Source organism: Rattus rattus, chromosome 2 (genome assembly GCF_011064425.1).
Source record: "Rattus rattus isolate New Zealand chromosome 2, Rrattus_CSIRO_v1, whole genome shotgun sequence".
In the NCBI taxonomy this organism is placed as follows: domain Eukaryota; kingdom Metazoa; phylum Chordata; class Mammalia; order Rodentia; family Muridae; genus Rattus; species Rattus rattus.
Window position 1 is genome coordinate 139,374,570 of NC_046155.1, and position 14,236 is coordinate 139,388,805.

A 14,236-nucleotide genomic window follows, 5' to 3' on the forward strand; every position below is an offset into this window, starting at 1 on the left:
TGGCTCTAGGAGGGAATTGCTTAAAGAAAAAAAAGACAGAAATATTAGGATGAAGTACTGAACATTATACAAAATTTTTGTTACCCCATGTTTTGAGGAGTAGGACATTCCTCTATTCGCCAGTCTCCAGAATTGCCCTGGCTCTTAAGACCGGCCACAGATTTCAGTCTTCCTCCCCACCAAGATCACAAATTCCCGTTAAAGGAAATTTTCAAGAAGTCTGACATTTGGTTTTGTGATGCTGAGAATCAGAGTAAATTCATTAGTTTAGGGAAACTTCATATTTGATGATAGAATTCATAAAAATTACTAGGGGTGTTTATTGGGAAGAGGAGATATATTTGAAAAGGGAAGACCTTTTTTCTGAAAAATACTTGAATTATTGGATTGACACACACACAGAGCATTTTTTAAACATGTACCAAGCTTTAGAGCTACATCCATGAAACGGAAAACAATCACAGAATAAACAAGAACAGCAGTAACAACAGAACACTTAAATGCTTTAAAAATACAGTTCTTTCTCAATCAAATTTCTTTCAGGATGCAGAACATTCTATTAATGATATATATATATATATATATATATATATATAGAGAGAGAGAGAGAGAGAGAGAGAGCACATAATTCTATGTTTATTGGAACCATTTATCTATAAGCCTGAATCAACCTGTCTGCATATCTGAGAGTTTCTCATTTTTCCTCCTTTCAAGGTGATTGCAACCACTCTTCTCTTTTTTGAGCCATTCTTCCTTAGAGCTCCAGTCAGTCACTGGCTCTACCGCTATAAATGAATAAACAAAATGAGCCTATGTAGCATGTAGTATAAATATCTTATAAAGAATGGTCTAATAAATCAATTTCTCTTTTAAATTTGCATGCTGTATGTGCTGAGGACAAATATTTCTCTCAATCCGTTTTTTCCATCTTTATTAAATTGGATATTTCATATTCACATTTCAAATGTTATTCCATTTTCCGGTTTCCATGCCAACTACCCCCAAAACCTCCTCCTCCCTTTCCATATGTGTGTTCCCCTCCGAAAGCTCCCCCCCATTATTGCCCTCCCTCTAAGAGTCCCATTCACTGGGGGGGGGGGTCCAGCCTTGGCAGGACCAAGGGCTTCCACATCCACTGGTTCCCTTAGTAGGCTGTTTATTGCTACCTATGCAGTTGGAGCCCAGGGTCTGTCCATGTATTGTCTTTGGGTAGTAGCTTAGACCCTGGAAGTACCACATTTTCTGTATCTATTCCGTTGAAGGGCATCCGTGTCCTTTCCAGCCTCTGGCTATCATAAATAAGGCTGCTATGAACATAGTGGAGCATGTGACTTTGTAATATGTTGGAGCATATTTTGGGTATGTGCCCAAGAGAGGTATAGCTGGGTCATCAGATAATTCAATGTCCAATTTTCTGAGGAACCTCCAGACTGATTTCAGGAATGGTTGTATCAGTCTACACTCCCACCAACAATAGAAGAGTGTTCCTCTTTCTGCACATCCTGGTCAGCATCTGCTGTCGCCGGAGTTTTTGATGTTGGCCATTCTGACTGGTGTGAGGTAGAATCTCAGTTTGTTTTGATTTACATTTTCCTTCTGACTAAAGATCTTGAACATTTCTTTAGGTGTTTCTCAGCCATATGGCATTCCTCAGCTGTGAATTCTTTGTTTAGATCTGAACCCCATTATTAATAGGTTTATTTTTCTCCCTCCAGTCTATCTTCATGAGTTCTTTGTATATTTTGAATATAAGGCCTCTATCAGTTGTAGGTTTGATAAAAATATTTTCCCAATTTGTTCGTTTCTGTTTTCTCCTAACAACAGTGTCCTTTGCCTTACAGAAGGTTTGCAGTTTTATGAGATCTCATTTTTTGATTCCTGATCTTAGAGAATGAGCCATTGGTGTTTTGTTCAGGTGATTTTCTCCAGTGTCCATGTGTTCAAGATTCTTCTCCTCTTTTTCTTCTATTAGTTTGAGTGTATCTGGATCTCATTGTTCTTTAAACTGTGTGTTAATTTGTCTATAATGTGATGTGCCAGAAAACAGGGTTCTGTATTATGTTTCCTATGACTCTGAGGGAGAACATTTCTTAGATGGCCCATGTAAAAATTAGGGATAGGTTTTAGCTTTGAGATAACTGTTTAAATCATTTGAAAACAGCAGTTATTTCATACATACAATCCCTCTGCATTCTACTACAAACTTTTTGTACGTGTTTCCATTAGTCTTCCTGTTTTGCCAAAAGCTACATGGCTCTGCCAGCATAGAGGCAGTCACTACTTCAAGCAAAACTTGGCTTGTGCTTTAAAAGCCAAGAATTAAATATGTTTCTGCGATCTAGGATGACTAAAGAGTTTCTGCCCTGAGAATACATTTTGTTAAAGGCAATTTACTTTGCTGTAAGTTTTTTGATTTCCCTATCACAATTTTTCTAATTTTTCCTATCAAAAATCTGCCAAAGAAGCTTGTATTTATCAGGTAGCTGTCCTATCTTGAGATGATTAAAGAACAAAATTGAACACACACACACACACAGAGACACACACAAACACACACACACACACACACACACAAAGGCATACACACACACACACACACACAGGGGGATTACTCAATATCTTCGTCTGAAGAGTGTATGTCTCAAAAGTTTGGGTGTCTTACTTGCTGTGGTTTACTCTAAATCATAAGCCTTACATTGGGTTCTGTACCTCCAATTTCAATGTCTTTCCCATACTTATCCTTTTGGAATTCAAATATAAATTCTTTCATCTAGTGACCCATAATTGGTCACTGACATGCTTGTTTTACTGGTTCCAGGAATAGCTCAGAGTTCTATCTCTTCATCTGTAGGCTCCTAGCATAATTATTCCTTCCATGAAGCCTGGCATACAAAACCATAACATTTCACCCAGTGGTCCCATCAGCATATTCAAACACGTGTGTCTCCATGGATGAGACCTAAATATAGCATAATGCAAAATATATTTAGTCCAACTTCAAAAATCCCCTAGTCTATAGCAGTCTCAATAATGTTGAAAGTCTAATTTTAAAATTTCTTCTGCGATTCATCCAATCACTTAAGTGTAATCACCAAAGTTACACAGGCAACCAGCTGGACAACATTCAAACTCTGCATCTTCATCTGTGATGTCAAAGTGATCTTCAGACCTTCAAATCAAATTTTACCTTTGTTGTCTGCAACAAACCTCTTTCTCCTGGGCTGAGGCTATACATGTTTCTCATGAGATATCCTATGGCTCTAGCATCTCAAAAATCTTAGAGTGTCCAAGGAAGCTTTCATGTTACAGATTTTGTTACAATGTCTGGGATCCACCCAAAATATTCTAGGCTTACTTCTGCTGGCCTTACTTGTGTATATTTGCACACTGTAGTACTCTAAACTCAGATTAATCCACTCCACTGCTACTGTTCTTGGTGAACAGTCCATGGTACTGGTATCTTCAATATTCAGGGGTCTACTAATGCAACTAGTCTTCACCAACAGCCTCTCATAGGCTCTCTTAATGGTGCTAAGCCTCAAATCTTTTTCATGACTCCTTCATTCCTGGGCTGTCAACTACAATTGAGGCTGTACATTCACCAATGACCTTTCATGATCTCTTAGAGTGCCAAGGTTCAGCTGTTCTCCATGACCCCTTTATGACATCAAAACCAATACAACCCGGGTGACTCTTTCATAATACCAAGTACAGCTGCAGCACTACATACATCCTTGGCTATCTCTGGAATACAGTTTCTTTGTGGCTCAGAAAACACTTCCCAGGAGATTTCACCTCAGCGATGCTGGTCTATTCTTAATCACTGCTAATGTGTTATCCCCAGCATCAATTTTTGCATTAGTTCCTTGTATTTTTCACTCTAAAACCAGAGCCACATGGATGTAGCTGCCATGTCCTGCTGCTTTAGTGGGCTGCAACATGGCCTCCCTTACTCTATTCCCAACTTTCTGTTTTCACAACTCCTTCTCTGTGTAAGCTTGGCTTTCCTGGAACTTGCTTTGTAGATGGACCTTGAACTCAAGATTTTCATGGCACTGTCTCATATAATGCTGAGATTACAGGCATATACCACCCTGCCTTTATTCAGGCTTTTCTTCAGGTAGAACCTGGTTCGTCCCAGCCTTGCCTTGCATTTAGAGATACTTTTGGCTTTGGCTTCAGCGATGAAATGTGTGTACCACCATGCTTGGATCTAAACTGAACTATGTATGATCTTGACTCTAGATTCCTTAGTCTGTTATTTCCTAGAATATAGAGTTTAGGTCCATTTCACTTTTTGGTGCCCTGGTAAAACTTGAACCATCTATTTCATATTTTTTTTTCTTTCTAAGCTTGCTACATTTCTTCAAAATGCTGTTCATGAGACTTAATTAAAGAGCAATGTGCTGGGCTTTTTGAGACATCCTTTGTCAATGCAATTAATATAAATCTGTTTACCTTAGCCTCAAGTAGACTACTCAGAAATGGGCAAAAATCAGCCACATTCTTCACCAGAATGTCACAAAAAATCCATTCAAGGCAACATTCTAAAATTCTACTACACTAAAAGCTCTTGGAACACGTTGGTGCACTTCAAATCATATTCAGGAATGAAGGCTATGTATATCTACTAGGATATTCCATTAAGTCCAACTTAAAGCATCCCACTGCTTTTTAAAGTCCCTAAATCTAGATTATTCCACAAAAAAGCATATCCAGGCCTATCACATCAATACCCCAGTTCCTGGTACCAACTTCTATCTTACGCTTTTACTACTATTTACAATCTCCATGACTAATGTAAATCTTTTTTAAATTCCTTATATTTTTAATATTTAAGTCTTTATCCCCTTCCAGTCTGTCCTCTGACTGTTCCTCATCCCATACCTCATTCACCCCACTTTCTTCAGGAGGATGTCCCTGCACGACGACACTATCAAACCTTCCCTTTCCCTAGGCATCAGGTCACTTGAAAGTTAGTTGCATCTTTTCTCACTGAGTCCAGACCAGGCAGTCCTCTGCAGTATATATGTTGTGGGCCTCATATCAGCAGGGTTTTTGCTTCCTGGTTAGTGGCACAGTGTCTGAGATATCTCAGGGTTCCAGGTCAGTTCAGACTTCTGATCTTCCAATAGGGTCGCCAACCTCCTCCTCATCTTCTAACTTTTCCCTGAACAAGCTATGGGGTTTTACCAGTTTCTGTCCATTCGTTGGGTATAAATAGCTCCATTTCACTCAGCTGCTTTTTAGGCCTTTTGGATGGCAGTCATGTTAAGCTTATTTTTACGTATGGTATACCCTACCTACAGAAATAGAGTCAGACTTTGGAGTCTACCCTTGAGCTGTATGCAATTTGGGCCTGACACTTGAACATCTTTGCCTCAGGCTCTTCTCCATTTTTGTCCTTGCAATTCTTTCAGACAGGGACAATTCTGGGCCAGCTTTACTGACAGTGGGATGCTCACCCCATTTGTCCACTTGTTGCCCTGTGTTTAACTGAATGTGTACTCTAGAAGTACCCTCCCCTGACTATAGGAAATCTCATCTAAGGCTGTTGCCTTTGAGTCCTGTGAGTCTCTCACTTCCCTGGTCTCTGGTATGTTCTAGAATTGCCCCCACCTCCTACTTCTTGACATTTCCTGTTTCCAAACTTTGTTCTGGCCACTAAGACTTCAATCTGGTCCCGCACATACCTGATCATGTTGCCATTTTTCTTTCCGTTTCCTTTCACACTCAGGACCTCCCCTCCATCCCCCTATAATTGTTTCCTTCTCCGCCTTAAGTAAAATTGAGTCATCCTAACTTGGACCTTTTGGCTTGTTAACCTTCTTGACTTTTGTGGGTTGTATCCTGGGTATATGGTACTTTTTTTGCTAGTATCCACTAAAACCAGGTACACTGAGTGTAATAGAAGAGGAACTGGGAAATAACCTGGAATATACTGGCACAGGGTGAAATTTCCTAAATAAAACACCAGTGGCTCTGCCTCTAAGATAATTAATTGATAAATGGCATGTCATGAAACTGTAAGGCAAAGGTCATAGTCAATAGGGAAAATCAGCAACCAATAGATTGGGAAAATTTTTAAACTAATCCACATCCGATAGAGGGCTAATATCCAAAGTATATAAAGAACACAAGAAGCTAACCACTAAGAAACAATCAACCCAATCAAAAAAATGGGGTTCGTGACAGAGAATTTACGGCAGAGGCTTCTTGAATGGCTGAGAAGCACTTAAAGTAATCTGAAAAGACTGTAATGATCAGGGAAATGAAAATCAAAACCACCTTGAGATCCTACCTCACATCAATCTGAATGGTCAATGAAAAAACTCAGGCCACAGCACATATTATAGAGGAATTGTAGAACGAGGAACATTACTCCATTACTGGTGGACTTGCAAGATGCTACAATCTGCAATCAATCAACTGAGCTAATAAGAACAAGAATTCCATGGAATTTGCAGGCAAAGAGAGGCAACTAGAGAATATCAATATGAGTGAAGTAACTCAGACAGAAAACGATGTACATGGTATGTATTGACTAATAAGTGGATATTAGCCAAGACAAGTTTTAAAGGTCAACATTTAATTGGGTCTGGCATAAAAGTTCAGATGTTCAGTCCATAATCAGGAATGCAAGACCATGGCAGCATCCAGACAGGCTTTGTGTTGGCAGAGGTGATAGTTCTCTATCTTCATCTAAAGTCTGCTAGCAGATTTCTGGCTTCCAGGCACCTAGGAAAAGGGTTTTAAAGCCATATCCACAGTTACACACCTACTTCAACATGGTGATACATTATAATGTGACAGTTCCTGGCTGGAGCATATAGAAACCATCACAGAAAGCATTCTTAAAAGGTAATGGATAATAGGACACCAAATTCAGGATATACAAAGTGTTGGTAAAGATATGAAGGAACATCCATTCAGAGCCTGCCCCATATGTGGCCCATACACATACAGCTACCAAATTAGATAAGATGGATGAAGCAAAGGAGTGCAGGCTGTCAGGATCCAGATGTAGATCTGAGAGACACAGCCAGAATACAGCATATACATAGGTGAATGACATCATTAAACCACTGAACTGAGAACGGGATCCCCACTGAAGGAATCAAAGAAAGAACAGAAAGAGCTTGAAGGGGCTTGATACCCCATATGAACAACAATGCCAACCAACCAGACTTCCAGGGACTAAGCAACTACCCAAAGACTATACATGGACTGACCCTGGGCTCCAACCTCATGGGTAGCAATGAATAGCCTAGTAGTAGCACCAGTGGAAGGGGAAGCCCTTGGTCCTGCCAAGACTGACCACCAATGAATGTGATTTTGGGGGTGATGGCAGTAATGGTGTGAGGATGGGGAAGGGAACACCCATATAGAACGGGAGGCAGAGGGGATAGGGAGATGATGGCATGGAAACCAGAAAAGGGAATAACATTTGAAATGTAAATAATATATACCCAATTTAATAAAGATGAAAAAAAAGATATTCCAGGGTCAAATCATATCAATATTAATTATTCTCCTGCTCCAGGTGTGATTATCACTCTCTTCAGCTGTTCTTGACATTATACTTATACGCAAGTAAATCTACATTATTATATATGAAGTTTTAACAGTGAAGGCAATAGTATGAATAACAGAAGTAACAGTAGTAATTTTGAGAAGCAAATCTAATCACAGATTCTTCAGCTTGTGCCACGCATATATCCTAATCGTTGACTATGTTATTTCTTTTGTATGTACAGTTCTGGACATTTTTTAAGTATTGGGTGTGTAGGTAATAATAATTTATCCTTGTTTTGGATTAACTATTTTTCTTATTCATAGTTTATTTCCATTCTAAATTTACTAAAGATTGATCTTAAGTAACAATATTTTTAAATGTGTATTTGCAACTAATAATTTTATTTGAAACATTATTTTGTCTTTGTCAGTTTCAGTATGCAGATGTTAGAGCATAATTTTGAAGCTAAAAGTAGTTCACTGACAGAGCCTGTCTGTAGCAAGAGTGAGATTATCACCTGTCCAAACAAGGAAAATCTCATTCTGAGATCAACAGGAGTAGAACTGTTTTCCATCTTGCTCTAGGCCTGAATGTCCCATAGCACATAGAACTTACACTCTTATCTACATCACCCTTTAGGTAGTTACTTTGTCTGGTGACTAATTTAGTGCTCAACTTTCTCTCTCAGTATGAGGATATAGAAGCACCTAGATCTCTTTGTTCAAATAAAGCATTCTAAGAAGTTCAGCCACAGTTAAGAAGTATACTCACCCCACAAACACCTATCTCCTACCCAAGTTTATATAACTCTTCGTAACCCCAATAAAAAAAGAGTTATTTCTCTGAAAAGCTTCTCTGGAGATGTCTTCTTATCTGAAACTCATGAAGATAATGTTACTCTCTAAAAAACCTGGCTGAGCAAAGCTTCATTCTTTCCATTCAAGCTTGGTATACAAGGGTGCCTGGATTCCCCAAGGACAGAAGCACATGTAGCTCAGTATATAATTAAATTAAAGAAGAGATAAGAATATGTTATAATTTAAATTCCTCTCTTCAGAGGAATGGAGGCTGAATGGCTAATTCCAGTTTCCAGGCAGGATTGTAAGTGGAGGGACAAAGAGACCATCCAACATTGAAAACTTTCTACACAAATATGTCCTATCTGTAAGAAATGCAGGGACAAAGATGGAGCAGATATCCAAGGAATGGTAAAACAATAATCTAAAACTTAAGATGTATCCCATGGACAAGCACCAATTCCTCACTATAGTAATAATACTCTGCTATGCTTCCAGACAGAAACATAAGATGAGTATCCTCTGAGAGGTTCCACACAGCATGAGACAGAAAGAGATGCAGAGACCCATAGCCTACCATTAATTGGAGCTTAGAGAACATTTTGGAAGATTTGCAGGGAGGATTGGGGGCCAATTTAGGGATAGTAAATTCACAAAAACATTAGGGGCTTTAGTTAATGGACAAAATTGATGGACTGGGTGTTAAGTGTATCATTTGTTTATAAATTGAAGAATGGTAATTATTTTACTCAATTTATATTTAAGTGAAAAGGCCTTTTAACTGGACAAAAAGGGAGAAATGTGGTTTGCCCTGGAGTTATCTGTATTTTGATGCTAATTCCACTGACCCAAGGAAAGCTGCCTAGTCACATACTCAGGAATCAGGTCACTTCACCGGAACCTTCTCCACATTGAATTTGTAAAATACAGGTGAAGGGCAGGTACAGGATAAAGGGAGGCCTGTCATTGGATGAGAAGGAAGGATGGGCGGATAGAAGTTTGAAGGAAGCAGAGGAGACTGGAAAGGAAAGGAGGAAGAGACAGGAGGGAGAGGGAGAGAAGCCATGGCAGGACAATATGGCAGGTGACATTAAGATTCTGCTCTGTGTATTTACAGGTTGTTATTAATGTTCTTAAGGTATGGCTAGTATTGGGCTTTGTATGTTTACATGGGCAATCATATCTTATCAATTGGGTCAAAGGTTATTGTGTTTTGTGTTTTTTTCATGTCTACTGATATAAGTGTAAGAAAGTGTGAGGTGGCTGGTCTGGGTTGCCACAGAGTTGGGATGTGTGTTTCTGTCATGGAAACCTGCTTTGTGAACTAGCTAGGTAGAGAAATTGCTGTCAGGCTAAGAGAGTGGCCTTTAGCAGTGTGACATGGGATGGAGCTGAGAAGATGAGACACTTTGCTGACTGAGACTTGCTGATGTCTCACAGACATCTTGAGGGCACTGCAGTTTTAGACCTAGTGGGTGAAAAAAGACACAATACTTTTTTGTCTTTTTATATTTTTACAACAATAGTTGCCGATTTGTCTTAATGAATATGTCCTTTGCCTTACATTAGCTTTCCATTTACATGAGGTCCCATTTACTAGTTCTTGATCTTCAAGCATGAGCCATTGGCATTCTGTTTAGGGAATTTCCCCCTGAGCCAATGAGTCCCATGCTGTTTCACACATTCTCTTCTGTTAGATTCAGTATATCTGGTTTTATATTGAGGTCCCTGATCCACTCGGGTTTTAGTTTTGTGCAAATTTACAATTATGGGTTTATTTTAATTTTTCTATGCACAGAGAAACAGTTATAAGAGCACTATTTATTGAAGGTGCTTTCTTTTTTCCATTGTATATTTTTGGATTCTTTGTCAAAGATCCAGTTTCCTTAAGTTTGTGGTTTTATATTTGCATCGGCAATTCTATTACATTGATCAATGTACTTGTCTCTGTACCAATACTATGCAGTTATGATCAATATCCCTTTGTAGTTGAGCGTGATGTCAAAGATGGTGATTCCCCTATCCATTCTCTTATTGTTAAGAATTGTTTTGGTATTCTTGTTTTGTTTTGTGTTTTTTTTCCTTTCCAGATTAATTTGACAATTGCTCTGTCCATGTCTTTGAAGAATTTTGCTCAGATTTTACGAGAGATTGCATTGAATCTGTACATTGCCTTTGGTAGGATGGCCATTTTTACTCTGTTATTTCTGCCAATCCATGAGCATGGGAGTTCTGTCCATTTTTTGAGAACTTCTTCAATTTCTTTCTGGAGGTTTGAAGTTATTTGTTTGGTTAGAGTTACCCTAAGATATTTTATATTATTTGTGGCTATTGTGAAGGGAGTTATTTCCCTAATTTCTTTCTCAGCCAATTTATCATTTGTATAAAGGAAGGCTACTGATTTATTTGAGTTACTTTTATATCTGGCCACAGTACTGAAATTGTTTATCTGCTGGAGAAGTTCTCTGGTAAAAATTTTGTAGTTGCTTATGCATAGTATCATATCCTATGCAAATAATGATAGCTTTATTTCTTATTTGCCAATTTATATTCCTTTGATCTCTTTATGTTGCCTTTTTGTTCTTGATAGCACGGTGAGTACTGTATTGCATATACACCACCATAGGGAGAATCCTTGTTTTGTTCCCCATCACAGTTGGGTTGCTTCAGATGTCTCTCCTTTAATGTTGATATAAGGTGTTGGTTTGCAGTAAATTGTTTGAATTATGTTTAGGTATGGCCTTGGATTCCAATACTTAAATCATGAGTGGTTGTTGTATTTTTTACAAATGCTTTTTCTTCGTCTAAGGAGCTGATCCTGTGATTTTTTTTCTTTGAGTTTGTGTATATGGATTTTTATGAGTTTCTTAAGTGGATTACTTTAACAGATTTGTATGTACTGAACATTTCAAATGTCATCTCCCTTCCTGGTTTCTTCCTAAAAACCCCCCCATCTCATTCTCTTCACCCTGCTTCTATGATACATGATTTCTTTATGCCCTCAACTCTAGACTCACTGCCCTAGCATTGAACCTTCACAGGAAAAAGGCCTCCTGCCCATTAATGTGAGATAAGGCCATCCTCTGCTACATATGCATGTGGAGCCATGCGTGCCTCTATGTACATTCTTTGGTTTCTGTCTTAGTCCTTGAGAGCTCTGGTGCCTCTGGTTCATTGATATTGTGGTTCTACCAATGGGGGTGCAAAACACTTTAGCTTCTACAGGACTTCCCCTAGCTCCTCAAATGGGTCCCAGTGTTCAGTATGATGTTTGGCTGCAAGTATCTTCATCTGTATTGGTAAGGCTCTGACAGAGCCTCTCAGCAGACAGCTATATCAGGCTCCCAGTCAGGATACACTTCTATGCCTCAGCATTTGGATCTGTGTTTGGTACCTTTAAGGGATGGTTTCGTAGGTGAAGCAGTCTCTGTATGGCCTTTCCTTCAGTCTCTGCTCCACTTTTTGTTCCTACCTTTCCTTTAGACAGGAGAAATTTCAGGTTAATATTGGTGAAATGGATGGGTAGCCCTATCCCTCAATTGCAGACTGTGCCTAACCTCTTTATATTTTCCCCTTATTCTCTCTCCCCATTTTTGGGTATTTCAGCTAAAGTCATCGCCACTGGGTCCCTGCTTTCCTTGCATTTGAGATTTTCTGGAGGCTACACTTGTTCACCATGCTACATTCCTAGAAACTTCTGCTCAATTTCCTGACCATCTGTACATCTATCCAGTCTCCTCCCATACCTGGATTCTGCCTCCCCCTTTTCCCTCCCACTCCTCTTTTCCTGCCAATTCCCTCTCACCCTCTACCTTTTATTATTATTTTATTTCCCCTTCTTAGAAGAAGCGAAGCATCTACAAATTGGTCTTCCATCTTCTTGACTTTCATATGGTCTTTCAGTTGTATTGTGGGTATTCTGAAATTTTTTTGCTAATATCCATTTACTAGTGAGTACACACCATTTATGTTTATTTCTGACTGGGTTAGTTCACTAAGAATGATATTTTCTAGTTCCATCCATTTGCCTAAGAATTTCATGAAGTCATTTTTTTAAAAGGTGGGTAGTACTCTTTTATGTAAATGTACCACATTTCTGTATCCATTCCTCTGTTGAATGGCATCTGGGTTTTTTCCAGCTTCTGGCTATTATAAATAAGGCTGTTATGAACATAGTGGAGCATGTGTCCTTGTTATATGTTGGAGCATCTTTTTAGTATGTGTCATGAATTGGTATAGCTGACTCCTCAGGTAATACTATCTCCAATTTTCTGAGTGATTTCTCTGAGTGACACACATCCTCACCAGCTTCTTCTGCCACCTGAGTTTCTGGTCTAAGGCATTCTGACTTGTGTGAGGTGGAATCTCAGTGTCATTTTGATTCCATTTCCCTGAAGACTGAGAAATCCCTTGTGACAAAGGGAGGTTTTAATGATAATACAAAATATTAATATTAAAACTTGGCTTCCTTAAAATGTTAAACAAAATATTTTTTAAAGCTGCTGCCACCTTCAGAGGATATTTGAGACTAAGCAGTTGTGTCCACAGGTTGAGGGTTGTACAAAGCTCATTTCTACTTATGTAAGAGAAAGTCCTTGAATTCTCAGACATTATAGTCTAATTGTTGTAATATATTTATTCTCAGGTAATAGCTACAACTGCCTACAATAAATAGTTGGCTGCTGGAGGAAATTACAAAAAGCAAAAAGAATGACATAATGTTTAGACAGAAATGTTAGAGTAAATTACAGGCCATTTTCACACAATTTGCATCACACCATGTTATGAAGCCTGGGACATAATTCTTTCCTATGGTTTCAAAATTTCCCTGGCTCTTACGACTGGGTACAGATATCAGCAAACCTGCACAACTCCATCAGAAATTCCATGGAAAGTGAATTTTCAAGGAATTTGACTTTCAATTTTATTTTGTTATGATGATGTTGAGAATTAGAGTAAACATTAATTTAGGCAAAGTCCATATTTGATGGTAGAATTCTCCAAAACTATTAGGGTTTTTTATTGGAAAGGAGAAATTTGATTAAAAAGGGAAGATCTTCTTTTTGAAAAAAAACTTTAATTATTGGAATGACACTGTTAAACACAAGTAGAGCATTGGACAAACACAAAGCTCTAGAGACAGATACCTGAACCTATAAGGGAAAACAGTTACAGCAGAAACGAGAAAAACAGCAAAAAGAAAAATTTAAAAATATTTAAATGTCCTAAAAATGACATTGTTTCCTTCCTCAATCAAATTTCATCCAGAATACAGAATCTTTTATTTAGGATATATGTATATTTCACATATAATTCTATTTTAATAAGAACCATGTTTGGATCCTGTAATAGTCTATCTGTTGTAATATATTTATTCTCAGATAATATTGAAACTGCCTCAGTTTCCTCACTTGATGTGGGCACATCTCATTGGTCTTTTGCTATTGGACTCAAAGATAGACCACATCAACCCTTTTTATAAAAGATGGTTTTGTGACATAGTTTGCAAAGTACTACATAGAGCTGCTTTAACCTTTGTTTTGCAAGAACCATTTTTTCTATAAGCAAGAATCCACTTGTCTTCCTATCTGAGTATGTTTCTCATTCCTCTGTTTTCAAGATGGTTTCTTATCACTCTGATCCTTTTTGAGCCAGCCTTCCTCAGTAGTTAGACATTTTTCATCCACTGGCCCTCTACTTGCTCTTTGGCTGTAAATTATTTGCTAAGATCCAATGCTAAACTCTGATATAACCAAAATGACTTCACAAAAAGACTATATTGAAGTTTCTTTTGCTTTCTTAACAAACTGCTTTTCTGACAATATAAAAAGAGTAATAAATATTTTTTAAAAAAGGACAAGTATTTGTTTAAAGTCACTGAGACGACTATCCATACACTGTAATTGGCATAATTCTTGAGGAC